Source organism: Zonotrichia leucophrys, chromosome 1, assembly GCF_028769735.1.
Source record: "Zonotrichia leucophrys gambelii isolate GWCS_2022_RI chromosome 1, RI_Zleu_2.0, whole genome shotgun sequence".
Classification (NCBI taxonomy): Eukaryota; Metazoa; Chordata; class Aves; order Passeriformes; family Passerellidae; genus Zonotrichia; species Zonotrichia leucophrys.
In genome coordinates, this window is record NC_088169.1 from 83,748,358 (window position 1) to 83,763,883 (window position 15,526).

Consider the following 15,526-nt stretch of genomic DNA (forward strand, 5'->3'; position numbering starts at 1 on the left):
TATTAGCTGCAAGAGGATTTAAGAGAGGATTTAATCATTCCTTTTTTCAACATTTGTCTTGACTTAGGCAGCCAAAGAATATTAAATGTTTCCTAATTATTCTTCATTTTTTGATTTTCTTTAATACGGGTTGGAAACACTGCTGCCAGATTCTTACATCCCACCTTCCCAAGAGACCACAACTACATGACTTGGGAAGGCTGTCCCTGGAAAAAACCCTAGAATTGTTTGACACTGTTCACAGCCCAATTTGGAATAAAACCATGGCAGTGCAAATGAGAAAGCGAAGTGGGAACATAATTCTTCCTGAAAACTGAAGGGGTAAAAGTCTGAGTTTGCTTCAAAGACGACTTTGCAGATTACTGAATCAGTAATCCCTCCTTACTGGCCACATCCAAAATCACTCAATTAAAATAGGAAACTTGATCAAGCGAATCAATTTCATATTAAAATAGATGAATCATGTTCATTTTCATTAAATGAAAACTTTTGCCATTTTAAACCAGCTCTTATGAGAAGCAGATCCTTCTCCCTCCTTTTTAGACCTCCAGCAATCATTTGGAAAGCCATACACAATTTTCTGCATATTCTCCTCTAACGAGGAGACTTTGAAATCAGTGGCATCAGCACAAAAGAGAGATTTACTTTTTGTTATTGATTGTCAAAGTTCTTCCCATTTAGAATATTCATTTCTCATCCCCACTTAAAGAGCAAGGTTACAGTTACTGCCAAGCCCATGGCCACGTGAAAGCCCATTTGGCAACCTCAGGAATGGGACTGAGCCCTGGGAAGCTCCTGCAAGGCTTTGAGAGAAAAGGATGGCAGCCACTACTTTCTCCCATTCTACTTGCACCTCCTTTAATAGAGAAGGATTACAATCTCATCTTCTCTCCGCCTCCTAAATGAAGTTTGGTTTTACGAGTCAGCCAGTTGAGGCACCTACATGGCACTCATGCCATGGGAAAAGGGTATTTCTGCCCTAAGAAAGGCAAATAAATGGGTGGAGGAGGGAACACATACTGTCTCTCTCAGCTTGTAAGAATTCAAGCACCTGGCTTTGAGACTGAGTGTATTTGACCCAAGATGAATCAAAGTTCTATGCAAAATATTTTCACACACCTGTAGCCATCCCATCCTACACACTCAACACCTGCTCTGAGAACCTGACAAATCCTGGAAAGGTGGAGGAGATTAGGTGACACCAACATGGCTGCTTTACGGAAAAACCATCAAACCAACCTGTTGGAAAACACCCTTTTATTCTAGGACTACAGCCATCTTACTCCAGAACAACTCTTCTAAGCAGAGCTTCCCACAAAACCACGAGAACAACCAGAGATGTCTGTTGCTTCTGTGGGATATGTGGAGAAATCTTGGCCAAATTAACAAAAAGAGTTTCACAATAACATCATTAACACTCTCTTACTGCCAAATTGATCAGCATTGAGCACCCTCAGAAATGCTGTTGATGTAATCAATGTCAATGACCAAAAAACCCAAGACAGCACCACAAATAAAACATCTAAGCTGCCAAATTCACACCACAGTACCTTCCAGAGGAAAGTATGACACATACAAGTTAAAAGGAAGCTTTTCACCCCTATGAGTTTAGGATTCTACTAAGAATGCCAAGAATTGAATTAAAGGTATAAAAGGTAATCAAACAGGTGAGACAAAGCAAGATTTTTTTTCCTATTCAAATTACACTGAATAATAAGCATTCTTGAGCAACAGCTCAGGATCATGCACTAGCAACAGAAAAGTAGAGTTTTTTTCAAGCGACCTTTTTTGCATCTCTTTCACGCAGTAATAGGGTCCTACAACACTTTATCTCATTGGCTCCCATCTCTGTACTTCTCATTATCCAGCTGTTCTCACCCAGTGATACAAATGTACTTTCTCAGTACTCTAGTAGTAAATTTGTCCTGGATTCTTAATCTTGTTTTGCCACAAAATATATCAGACAGTAAGTGGGTTAAGTTTCCATATTCTGCCTAACTGATTTCTCTCGGCATCGATTAACAGGAAAAGATTTGAAATAGCAGATCACTTCATAAGACAATTTCATCTTGGGTTTCTCTGCCTGCATTTGCCCAATTATTGCCAGTTTGGATTGAGTAGTGTGGACATAAAAGCACTAAAAATTACAAATCAGTCACTAGAAAACCACCATAAGGAAGTGTCTTTGACCAGTGGTCATGAGATCATGATTTTTCTAAAGGTGCCCATGACAGTTTTGCCAATCATCCCTGAAGAAGTACATCCCACCTTCTCTCTCCTCTTCAGTGAAATAGGAAGATGTAAATTCAGCTTGTAAATCCTATCACTGTGCCACTGAGTGTTCAAGCTCTGTAGCAAGATGCCACATCAATAAACAAATAATAAGAGACAAAATGAAAGAATATGGTTTCCTGGAGCAGATTTTTATAATTCTATAAAGATTAATATTTCACAGATTTCACCTAAGTGGGATGTACCACTGCCTCTTGGAGAGTTGCATCTGAATTCACCAATTTTCTCATTTTGCATGGAGAGAGGGAAAAAGAAGGCCCAAAGTTAACAGCTTTTACTGAATGAATGTAGAATAAAGCCACCTAGGAGGTGGATTTTAAAACAAAGACCTAAGAGAAAAGTATAGTGTGCAATTTCTATCAGGAAACATCAAAAGAAAGAAAAAGCAAGAGACACTATAGGAAAGAAATAACCCCAAGGCTTTAAGTGTGCATGGTCTGGATGATGAGAAACATTGAAAGAGTGATCACAAAAGAGCCAGTCACAAAATAATCTCATAGCTGTTTGTACTGAACTGTTAATGCAACCTGCTTAGAACAGTCAAAAAAAAAGGGACACTGCAGGGCACAAACTAATAAGGGACCAAGGCAAAAAATGTATTTCCAATCTGCTTTCACAAGGGAAGAAGGAAAAGATGAAAAGTTGCAAGAGGGAGAAATGAATGTAAAAAATGAAAGACTTGAAATTTCTGACTTGTGAAGAGACTGCAAATAGAAATACAGTACAATGGCAACACTCTCTGACCCATGCCTCTATTGATAATCATTGCTCTAAGAAGTACAGGTTAACAATTAAGTTTAATCAGGGACCAAAGAATAATGCAGAGCTCTAGGGAATGAAAAAAAATATTACATACTTTCTTATAATATTAGATATATTCTCCTTGTATTAGTCTGTATTGTTCACTAAAGTAAAATATATTTTATTAATCACTGCCAAATTGGTAACTGTAATAGATAGGAGCCAACAGACATATTTGACATCAATTATTCTTCATAAGTCATAAATAATGAAAGAAAAACAGGGATTCTTCCTGGGGAAAGCTACTAATGCATTGTCTAAAACAAAGTGGGAGCAGTGAAAGTGGGTTTGTAAGAAGGTTACACACAACCACTTTGAGTTTCTGTTTCCTGTTAGAACTAAGAAAATATTTAAGCTGTACTCACTGAATATAATTACAGATGCTTTCAAAGATCTTTAAATATTTAACTACTTAGTCGTCACAATATCTCTATTAAATAGACGTTTCTTTGTACCCCCAATTTACACAAGAGAAATATCTTTTATAGCTTATTTTTAAAAGTGGTTTTGTTTCTTTTATGAAACGCTGGAAACAGAAAAAACCCCCACTGGATAGAGGACTCTGCAGGTGCAGCTTTGTAGATGCAGACACAAATGAGAAGTTTTCTGCTCTTTGATTACTGCTGCCAGTCAAGCCAATATTCACTACAGGCTTCAAAATGCAGAGGCAATTAAGTAAAAGGACAAAGCCATATCTGCAAATTTCAGCAGAGGCTCCTTCAAAGTTCAGCATGGAGAAGGGCCCTGCACACAACTGCACACCTGGCTGTGCCAAGAGCAGACTTTGCAAGCTCTTGGCACTTCAGCTCCAGCTGAATCTATTGATGGATTCTGCTTTTCTGAGCCAAATTTCCAAGGCAGAGGGAATGAAAGGAAGGCAACAGACTTATTTTAAACTTGACATTTCAGCAGAGCAAATCTATAGAATAATTGGAAAGACCTGAAACAAGCATATAATATTTATCCATACATTTTGTCCAAAGAATTGCTGGTTGGTCTAGCACTACACTGAGAAGCCAAAAGAATATAGAAACAGTACAGCCAGATGAAGGAACTTGGATGTTCCTAGGGTATATTATTTTTTCACAGAAGAGCTGAAAGATGTCACCTGTACCTTAATTAAATTTTTAGAAGTTCCCAAATGAAGAGCAGCTACCAGACAGTGAGAGAGAACAAAATGAGAAAATGAGGTTTCTGCTTAATTGTATTGTGTATTCTGCATGGGCATCTGATAAAAGAAGCTGAATCCTAAACAAGATAACACATAATCATGTTTGTTTTAATTAAAAACAAAATAAAGAAATAAACAACCTAGATCCAGAAAAAATTAAACCTAACATTATTTGTTTCATTCTAAAGCACTCCCTAGGACTAGGACAGGACTATTGGGTGGCACAGAAACACAGAACACACACACCACTCATGCACAAGAGTCCCCCATACTACTGAAATAATAACTCTAAGAGTGCAGTATGGTGCAGCCCTTGTGGCAATGGAAATGGTTATATTGATTTTACTGAGCTGTGGACAGGACAAGCTCAGCATGACTTTGAAACTCAGGATAAAAATCAGTCGACTGGAAAAAAGCAAAAGCCAAAAGCCAGGCAGTAATACTCAGGTAATAACAGTACTCACAGAATAAAGTAATACATGGTGATTAAGAGTAAGGGAATGAGACTTTACAGGATGACAGGTAGCAATGCTGCATAAATGCTAGTGAAAGTCATTTAATACATACAAAATTGCAATTCTGCAAGTATTTGACAAGAATGAAAATACACGAGAGGAAATATTCGCCAGAATTGTTAACAGTTATAGAGGAAAAGATAAAACAGCCTGGCTAGATGTTTCCTTCAAAAAACTGCCAGGAAATTTAATTTTAAAAGGGATACAGTGGATGAAGCCACAGGATAAGGTTGCCCAGGACCACTGTTCCAACACCTCTGCCAGAAGGCTGTAAAAGAGGGTTTACTCTGCTTAGGAAACTCTTTTGATGGATGACCCACTTCTAGTCAAAGAGAATTATTATGCCCTCACTCTTCATTCCCTGCCTGGACTGCTGACTCATTGTCCAGTGCTACAGAACCCATGCAGTGAGTGACAGACTTATTACATCAAACCCAGAAGTAGCATTTTTCACCTATTTCATGCTCACATGATTAGGTCAGATAACATTCAGCATTTTTACCCCTCCAAAAACAAAGCAGGCATCTTGACTGGCTGACTAATTTGAATTTAGAGTAATTTCTCTTTGTTAGTGTCATTAAGTAGACAAATCATAGCTATGAACCAAAAAAAAAACTGGGCTACTTTGTACTGATGCAAATGATGACTTGTGTTACAAGGTTGAACGGGGGTCTGATATCTGCTTGGAACAAAGCGGAAGGCCCAGTGATATTTGCTATTATATATATAGGTGTGGAATTATATGTATGAAGAGATTTATGGCCCTTGCTACACCAGGAATCCTTGGACAAGACTTTTGAAGGCACATAAATAATCCACCAATGTGGTGAGTGGGATTTACCAAAGCACACGCAAACTCTAAAAATTCAAATTTTACTAAGTAAAGTCGGCACGTGCAAAAATATTTTATAGATTCTAGGAGATGGCTTACCTTTGCCATCTGCACTGAAGCCCCATGAGGCTGCTGTGAGACAACACATACCACACCATGGTTTCTTGTAAGGCAAAAACATCTGGAAGCTGTAAATATGTAAGATGCCAAGCCTTTGGTCCACAAATCCACCTGATTTAAGCTGAAATTAGTGGCATCTAGGGACCTATGTATTTTTGTACATCTGGCCTAAAAATTTCATGCCAAAGTTCTTTGTCATGACAAAGTTTAACAAAGTTTTTAGTTTGTTTCTCAGATGTGTGTATCAGGGATGCTAGTCAGTAACTGCTGATGCTGTGTCTGGTGTAGGGACCCTGTGTGGAATCCAGTCTGAACAAGGCTGAGCAGATACACCATAACTGGTTCCAGATGCTCTTGGAGTGGTGGGATGGCTTCTACACAATGAAGTAGAGAGGAGCTGCCTGAGAGGACAAGGGCAATCAGAGATGACACTTTTCAGATGAGAGGTGGAATGGAAACAGTGATCTGTTGGTTCGGCCCAGAGTGAACTTCATAAAGGACTTGGGTCTGTGCCTCACCCAAGTAACCAAAGCTTTTCCAGAATATTTAATCTAAGATTTTTATCCTCTTCTTTCTCAGGGCTTCCAGCAAGGCAAACTAATGGGATTATGACAATTTCTGAATTTGGTCAAGCCTCATGATTGTTGATAGCTCATTGCAGAATGGAGCTTCATAAGCAGAAAGTCTTCCCTGTAGTGCAACTATCTTTTCTGAACTTTTCTAGGGGCAATCAGCATCCTTGGGGGTATAAAAGGATAGATTACTTCCAATGTGAATCTGATGTAAAAGCAGGGTCTTTCAGGAGACATAGAAATAACAAATGATTACAGAATGCTCTAAGAAGCAATGAGATATGTCTACTGTTAGCAGTGTTTCCACTCCCAGCTAGAGGACCATTAGCATTCATGAAAGGCTGACTCTGAAAGAATAAAGCATCATCCCAGATGTAAATGATGCTGCTCAAAATCTTTTTTACTGAACTTGTGTTTGGTTAACCTGATTACAACTTTGAGAACTGCTGACTCAGCACAGTTTCTCTAGTTTAACAGGTTCAGGGTCAAAGCCATATGCTCTGACGAGGGTGAGATATGAAAAACACTCCCTGTGACATGGTACAGAAGCACAAATCTGTCTAATGCAATTTGAAGACAGGCACTGGCAGGCAGGGATGATCAGCTGGCAAACAGCTCTGTCTCAGGACACACAAGAAAGAAAGTGTGCAAAAGTCGACATATGCCAAATGGAAACATCTTTCTTCCACTAACAGGCTTTAATTATTGAATACAATGAACAACTGTGGCAATGCAAGGCGCTACTGCGTGGTAGTTACGCGAAGTGCTGACATTTTAAATAGTGGCTAATAGTGTTCTCAGTTGCTTTTAGGAGACGCTAAACAGATGAATTAAATTTTCCCACATGCAAATTTCATCAGAGAGATTCAAGATCTCTTGAGGAAGAAGCTGGCACAAGCTTCATTGCATTTTGTTTTAGTCTGTGGTGAATGCCCTGCGTGGCACCGAGAGAATGAGCACGATATATCACTGAAGGGCATTTGAAGAGTGAGAACGCAGCCACTTTGACTTACAATGTACAGAGGGATACATTCAGAATTATAAGTACAAGACTAATAGGTTCACTGAAGATAGGGATGGCTGAAGGGAAGAAAAAGCAATCACAGAAAGCAATATTCAATAGCAGAGCAAAAGTCTAGTAACTGGTTTGAAAGGAGCTTTGCATCTCTGTGGAGCATGATAATGTCAGTAGACTATCTTCAGCCAGAAAGCGCTTAAAGATAATTAAAGCATTTTCACACTGTTAATGTCCTCTAAATGACTGAAAATGTCAAGGTTGCATCAATTTGAAGCATCCATAACACACACACATACACAGATGCAAAATAAAAAGAAATTATCAAATTCCCTGATGCTGCCACAAATGTTGAATATTTGGTAAGAAGAGCACAGCGCATACCACAGGAGCAGATCACATCAGTATCAACTGATACAAGTGCAGGCTGCAGAGTTATCTATGCTGAGTAATTCTGCACTCAGGGAAGTTGATCCACATTTATATTACCATAAGAGGAGACAATAATTTGTTCTTGTATCTCCAGTTACAACCAGACAGTGAAAATATCAGCTCAAAGACACGGAGAGAATATATTCATAGGCTCCACAGGCACAGAGATAACACCTGACATCTGTACTTACATCAACATGTAGGGCTGACTTTGAGATTACTCTCACAGATCCCTCACCAGATGAGCCATTGCACCTGCATCAAGGAGTTACTCAAAAATCACTGAGGTGACACCCTACCAAAGGTCAGGGTGGGCCCTGAAAGCAGGGACAGGGGCTGGGGGACTATAGCTGGCTGATTTCTCCTGATGTAAGGAGATCACATATCCCAGAGACCGAGGAGCAAAGAGATGGATGGGGTTGGACATCTTTTTGTCCATGGAAAGTCAGCAGAGATCCAAGGTCTAAGCTTGGTGGGAACTCAGATTCAAACCAAGCTATCAGGATCACCACAAAAACGTGGGATAAAGGGAAAGGTCTGGGATGGGCGAGTCCTCAGGAAGTACTGCTTGCTCCACCAGCAATACTGAGATCACTCAGCAATCCTTCATGGCAGCCTCTGCCTAAGACCAAACTTGGTGTTTAACTGTTCCTTATCTCAGGAAACCAAACAAGCAAACCAAACCCCTGAAATCTGGCTATCAGTGCTAACAACTGGATTGAAAGCTGGGAGGAAATGTCATTTTTACTATAATTCACAGAATTATAGAATCATTTAGGTTGGAAAAGACTTCTATGATTATCAAATTCAACTGTTAATCAAAAAGGCAAACAAAAACAGTTGTTACAATTGTAAGTCCTCCCAAAACAGAATGCGTCTGTTATTAAAAAATACATCAACATTTTGCCATCTGATTGAAATAAGAACTAGGTATGCTTTAGATGTTTTGTTTCAAATTGCTTCATTTTTTCTTTCCCTTTCTTGTTATATTAAACCACACTAATTTTTCAAGAGTTCTGACTGCTTTCTCTTCCCTTACCTCTCCTGAACAATGTACTGAATGCTACAAATTAAACTATTTCATCCTTTTCATGCTTTTACACTATTATGTTGAATAAAATAGGATGTTTTCACTAGTTTTATACACAGCATTTTATTTACTCTTTATGAATGTTACAAAAAATCATGTTAGCACTTCTGAAATTAGATGGCTGTGATTTATTATGGGTTTTCATATCACCTCAGGCCTAAGATACAACTCTGAATTCCAAGTTCAGAGCCCTGTTACTATAATAGCCTTCCCCAAAACCACTCCTCACTGTTCCTGCAGCACAGGCTGTTGCTCTATCTCCTCAGACATGGCTTTCTTCAAAAATTAACCTTCTCACAGACAAAAAAATTTCCAAAAGTGATTCTAGAGATAAAAATTTCTTACTTGCAGGCAACCACCACAACACTGCCTGTGGCAGGCAGGTATCATGATGCCTGTTTCACAGTTAGGGAAACTGAGGCACACATGTCAATGATTTGGCAGTCTGAAATTTTGTGACAAAATCCAGTCTGACCCACAGGGACAGGTGGAAGCAAGAACCTACAAATTTACTGCAGGCACCCAATTCTGTATGACAGGAATGAATATAAATGCAGGAGACAGCCTGGATCCTTCTCGTGGCTGTGAATGTTCCAGCTACTCAGTACAGACTGTGACAAATGGTAACACTGACTTGAAGGAGTCTTGTGAGGAGGCAACACTGAATTTCTTCCTGCAGTTGCAAACAACTTGTGTTACACTGGGGAAAAGCCAGTGCATCTTCTGAATGCATTTTACCCATCACAAAAAGTAACAACTCTGAAGTGATGTATTAAAAGCAAGTGAGAGTATAAGCCAGAATGATTTACACAAAGAACTCTGTCACAAGAAAATGCAGGACTTGAGCTTTCACTTATTTTGTGCCTAACTAGGATGGATTTTTCTCTGAAGAGCTGGATATAAGGATTTGTAGCAGAAATAACCATGTGTAAAATATAGTCTGGTTCACATCCTTGTCTACTCTGCTGTTGGGGAGGGATAACCTAGACTCCTACTCTTCTACTCCTTTTTTATTTTGTGAATAAAAAAACTGACCTTGACTATTTGTTCAAAGCTCTTGGACATCCCAGCAGCTCAGTCAAACAGGAGCTGCAATGACCCAAAGACCTTCTCAGGAGGTCTCTTGGTATTCCCAGGAGACAGCTCCCATTCAGACCATTTGAGAAAGGACACTGGCATTTCTGAAGCTCAGCCAGTTTCTGGCAGTATCCAAAGCAGATTATCAAACCTATCAAGGTATAGAGACCCCCAAAATAACTTAACCATCACAGTATTTGTGCATTTTTAAATAAATGTTTCCACTGAGAAAGAAGTCCTCCTAAAACAAGGAGTTTATGGGTTTTGTATCACTGGTTTTGGCAGCATCTGCAGTCAGACAGATTATACAGCTATTAAATGCCAAGGAAATAATACAACAGTATCCAAGATGGTCTCAGTAGTTTTCCTAGTTCTCCTCTACATTGAGCTGAGCTGCAAGAATGGAATCCCTGACTTGTCACCCATATTAAAAAAAAAGACAGGAGGGAAGATAACAGGAGTGTCTCAGTGGAGGGGAATACAGTATTGACATTTGAAACAGTCACTGTGGAACAATTTTAATGAAAATTATGAATATTTCTGAGCACTTGATAAAACAGAATATGTATTATTGACCCACTTTTCAAATGGACTCAGCTCCCTGCAGGGAAACACTTCTGTAAGTGCAGTGTTCAACCTCTTAAAAAGAGGTTATTTCTTCCCACTGTTAATAAAAGAACCCTCAGACAGCCAGCTCAGAGTAGGTCACTGTGGACCTCTAAAATCTGGATGGCTGAAGCTCACACTGCCATTATAACTTCAAAACACATCAGTTATCAGTAAAACTCATAATGTGACTGGCTGATACTATTCTCCTTCGCTATCTATCATTATTCCACCCTACCCAAAGGCAGTTAGACACACATAGATACAGTATCTCTCTTCCCTCTCAGTCTTGACTTTGCAAAATTGTGCTTCCTTTCATATAAAAATATGAAAAAATCTGAGAAAGACAAATCATCAAGTTGAGATGCTATATACAATCATTCTCATGGCCTCCTTTACTCCTCCCTCTTCTCATGGACATTTTTCTTCAAAGTTTTAATCAAATAACTTTTCTCTCCTTTGTTTTCTCTGCTTTTCTCCTCTGCAGTTTTGGGGGTTTTTTTGGCCATATTGACTTCTGCTCCTCAGTGGGCTGATTTTGAATTCTATTTCCTCAGGCCACTGCCTTTACCTTTTTGCCCTGCTTTTGTCCTTGAGTTCTTCCTCTCCCCTTCCTTCTGTGATTTCCCAGTACCCTTCCCAGTACCTCTTCCCCAGGACTCTTCCCCCAGTCTTATTTCTGTCTTTTGATATTACATAGGAAAAGAAAGTTTGTAAGGCTTCATTATCCCAAATCTATGATGGTATCCAAGCTATTTATTTACCAGCCCACTGGTATCAGTGATCTGCCTATCTCTGCACTATTTAGGTGTTTATACTACGCATATTCAACATAGACTGGCAGAATGGTTTGGATGGGAAGGCACATAAAAGATGACCTAGTTCCAGCCCCCTGCCATAGGCAGGGACATCCTCCACTAGCCCAGGCAGATCAAATATAAAATATTTGCGTACATGGATGGAGACACTCGATCAGAGAGAAGGCAATATTCATTAAGTCGAGGAGCTACTGAACAGCCAGGGTACTGCAGGAGATTTATGCTTGGTCTAAGACATTAAGACCCCTCATTTTTGCTAAATGGCTGAAATATATTGAATGAGTACGAAGAGAAAAGAAGTACATGTGTTGAGGGTAAAGATTAAGCCCGTTCAGATCCTTTGAGGGACTTGCTAAAGATCAGTTAATGCTTTCTGCCAGGAACAGGCTCCCTTTAATGCAGAAAACCTGAAATGTAAGACATACACAGATAAAAGAATTCCTCAGAAGGTGTGCATCAGGAAAGCATTTAGAGCCTCTCAGCAAGATAAAGGCAGACAGAGACCTCTCTGATTTAATCTAGGTATAAGAGGAGGAAGTCTGGTTTTCATTTCTTCACCTCTGTTTGTAAATGACATTTCTATATAGTCCATTTGGTCTTAAGTAACTAGTTTTATTTTCACATTACCCAAGAGCATTCTTCTCCCAAGTATGTAGCCTGAGGCACTGGGATATCTTCAGTGCTATAGGAAATAAACAAGCACTTATCTTAAAATTATATTGCAAGCAGGAAGGCTCTTTGACATGTAAAAAGACAGTAACAGAGCACAGATAAAACAGAAGAGTCTTATATGAACTTTGTAATACTGTCCCTATAGACTCTTTGCATCACAAGCCTCCTCATCATGTATCTCAGTCCCATTTCAAGACTCTTCCCAAACTCCCATGACTTTCTAGCAAAGCCTGGATGAGCCACTGAAATCTTCATGTCACTCTTCCCACTGCACACAGATGGTTTTGTCTGACTACTCAGAATGTGACCCTTCTCTTGCACAGGCTAAATCCTTTACAAAGAGCAATGAAGTCCCTCCACAATGACAGTCAGCTACATCTGGAAATACAGAAGAGTATGAGGAGTGCCCAGCTGTGTACTTGATTCACACACACCTCTATCAATCCACTTTGAGCAGAAATTCAGCTGGGAAACCAGTAAAGATGGAGATGTGCCTACATGGAGGTACATCCAGAAAATGCCAGCCTTACACTTCAGAAAAGAATTTAAGAAACAGTTGCTGGATAACTGGATAAGTGACTTGTAGATAAGTGTCAATACAGACATCTCAAGGACAACAGCTTCCTGGCCACAGAGAATCTTGTGAGAAGTCAAAAAGAGACCAAAGCTCCACCTTCTTTGGCCTCTAGGGAAAACATTTTGATGTCCCACACCTTTAGTAATTCAGAATCCAAATGAGCTCAAGCTTTATTTTCAGTGTTGATGGCAGCATGTTTAGGATGACAGAATCATTGATTTCTCAAGAATACATGCTTTCTGTTAGATTAAAAGCAGTTGTTTCTTCTTAAGAGGAAGATAAGGTTTGGTAGTTATTAAACTTGCAGCAAGAAAAACAGAAAAGGACACAGCACCAAAAGAGGAAAATAATTTCTTCAGGTATAATGAACATTAAATTAGAAGTTTAATGATCCAGTGTAATAATTCTCTGAATTCAAGAAAGGCATGTGGTATCCAGCTGGCCAAGAGCAATTTTGACTACATGCCACCACAAATGTAGACTCTCATTTAATGTCTGTGAAACCAGACCAAAACACAAACATGAATTTCACATCAGTCAAGTGCAAAGCCCATATTTGGTTTTAGGTCCTTGACTTGGTCTTTCACAGGCTGCAGCTGACAATCAGATGCCTTTCCAATCAAAATGTGACCTTATTCTCTGCTCAATCTGGTCCTGAGTCAATGACCACTGAGAGGCTGAAACTTCATCCAATTTCTGGACTTCTGCTGTAAATGAACGGTAACTGAGATTTAGTAATTGGAAGGAAAAGACCTTGCACCTCAACAGAGAAGGAAAATGCTCTGGCCCTATAAAAACTGCCATTTGATTAAATCAATAAAAGTACAGCAGAAGAAACTTCAAGATTGGTGAATATATGAGATCACCAAATCACAGATTAAATCTGCATTTTTTTGCTTTTTGTGTGATTTTTTTAACAGACTCTGAATCTATGAAAATAAAAAGTGGATGCAAATTTCCCACGGCATGTGTTCTGTCTGTTCATACTGAGAACACAAAGTAATTTGAAAGGATACCTTCTTTGTTGCTCATAATGCATTGCCACATGAGAGGACTGTTGCCCCCATCAAGAATGAGATGCCCCTATTAGTCTTCTCAGACTCTAACTTTCAATTTGTTCTCTTCACTTTCAGAGAGCTGAAAAATAAAAGAAAGGTTTATTAACTCTTCTATTTCATATTAGCCTTCACAAAGCTATCTTTCTTAGACTGTATTACAGCCTTTCCTTCATTCAATAAATTCATGACAATTGGCAGACACAAATAACTGTGCTTCAGAGTCATTACAAAATAAAAAGCAGTAACACTGTTTATTAAGAAAATTCTGTGCAACTTAGTAAAAAGATATACTTACCATGAGCTTAAGTTTGCAGATGGAGAAATGTCCTTGATCCCTGTGACATGGGCCAGGTGGATGAGACTGGCTAATCTTTTGGGTATCCAAGGACATCACATGCAAGAGCCGCTGGCAGCGAAGTGTGGGAGGTAGTTCCATGTCTGGTTGCTTTCTTTTTGAAGCTATCTTGAAAATTGAGAGATTTCTTTTGCTTTTTTATCACCATCTTGCAAAAGGCACAGATGCAACTTTTGGCATGATTTCCCTTTCAGGGTATTGTTCTGTTAATGTAAGTATGAATTTTGGATGTCTTCTTTTTTTCCTCGTGTCCTGTCTTTTAGGTTTACTTAATCTAATTCCCAGAAGCAGACAAGGGTAATGAAAGGAAGAACAAAACTGCTTCTTATTTTCCAGAATTTTTCTATTCTGCTTTTCCATGTTCATTCTCTCGCTTTCTCCATGAAACTCATTTTTCAGCTAAAGACAGGTTGTTAAAGACACTTAGATTACATATTTCCAAATGATATCTTGAATGTTAGAACTAACTAACCCCAGAGAAATTTCCCCCTCCCCATTTGACAGGTCTGAGTTTCCCAAATAGATGTACAGGGGAAGACAAGTCTGAAGAAAAAAAAAACCAAATAAACATTAGGCATAGGAAGCATCCACAGCTGTACAGATGTGATTGTTGTTAGCAAGCTTCTACAGAATTACCCACTTGCTACCTACATGGGAAGCATAGCATCATAGCTAGGGTTTCACCAAAAAATCCATTTTGGGGAGGAACCTCTTTTAATGAACATGCTCACCCACCCTTGACTCCCACCCGGGCAGCACAGCAGAGACACAGCCACTTATGCCAAATTCATTTATTTTCAGTTACAGTGTTGACCTTCCCTGCGAACTATGACTAGAAAGGTTTGTGTATTCAGGTGATTCAGAGCTAAACTCATGGAAAATTTCAGTTGTAGCAGAGCTGCAAGTAAAAGAGAACAAATAAGGTCAAGAGCAGATAAGAGGCAGTCGCCCTGGCCAGGAGGTCAGCAAACAGCCCCTGACTCTTGAGAAGCAGACTTAGGCAAACACACTGAGCTGGCTCTTCCATCTCACAGGTCAACAGTTCAAGGACAGCAGAATATTTTCCTTGCTTGAAAGGATATTGGGTGGCACAGGGAAGAATCTAATTCAGAGTAGTTTTCTGAAGAACAAGCTCCAGGGGTTCCCCATGACACAGTTTTCAGGTGTAAAAGGAACGGCAGCAGAGCAGAGACTGACTTTGCACTGTCCCCTCAATGCACAGTCGGTGCTTCCCAACTACAGTGAAAATAATTGTGTGCTACTGAGTTAGAATTTCATTTTCCAACACTCAAACTAATTATTAACTTCCACGAGAAAGATACAGCTCTTTGGCATTGGATCTTATAAAAACATGTCCAAACACCACTATGCCTGCCTTTCTAGGTGTCTACTTCAAAGTCTGCCTCTGCCACACTGCCCATCTCTCCTAACATTATACTATAAGCTCCTTTAGCTGTAGCTATGGAAAAATTATTTCACTGTCATTTGGGTGATCAGCATCCTTTGTGAGCTTGATTTAGGAC

At 39.4% G+C, this 15,526-nt stretch overlaps 1 protein-coding gene and 1 long non-coding RNA gene across 12 annotated transcripts in view; both read right to left on the reverse strand.

Annotated features, from left to right (window-relative positions):
• Nucleotides 1-15,526, reverse strand: part of DLG2 (discs large MAGUK scaffold protein 2) — a 990,031-nt gene that overhangs the window by 930,649 nt on the left and 43,856 nt on the right. The gene's annotated exons all lie outside the window — the stretch shown is intronic.
• The window catches only part of LOC135451050 (uncharacterized), a 35,781-nt gene that overhangs the window by 1,053 nt on the left and 19,202 nt on the right, over nucleotides 1-15,526 (reverse strand). The window contains exons 2-4 of one of the 2 annotated variants that reach the window (XR_010441203.1): nucleotides 13,944-14,402; nucleotides 13,607-13,727; nucleotides 12,091-13,297 (exon numbers count right to left, since the gene is read on the reverse strand). This is a non-coding gene — a long non-coding RNA (uncharacterized LOC135451050). Of the gene's footprint in view, nucleotides 1-12,090; nucleotides 13,298-13,606; nucleotides 13,728-13,943; nucleotides 14,403-15,526 lie in introns of those variants that run through there. The other variant, XR_010441202.1, reaches the window with a different exon arrangement.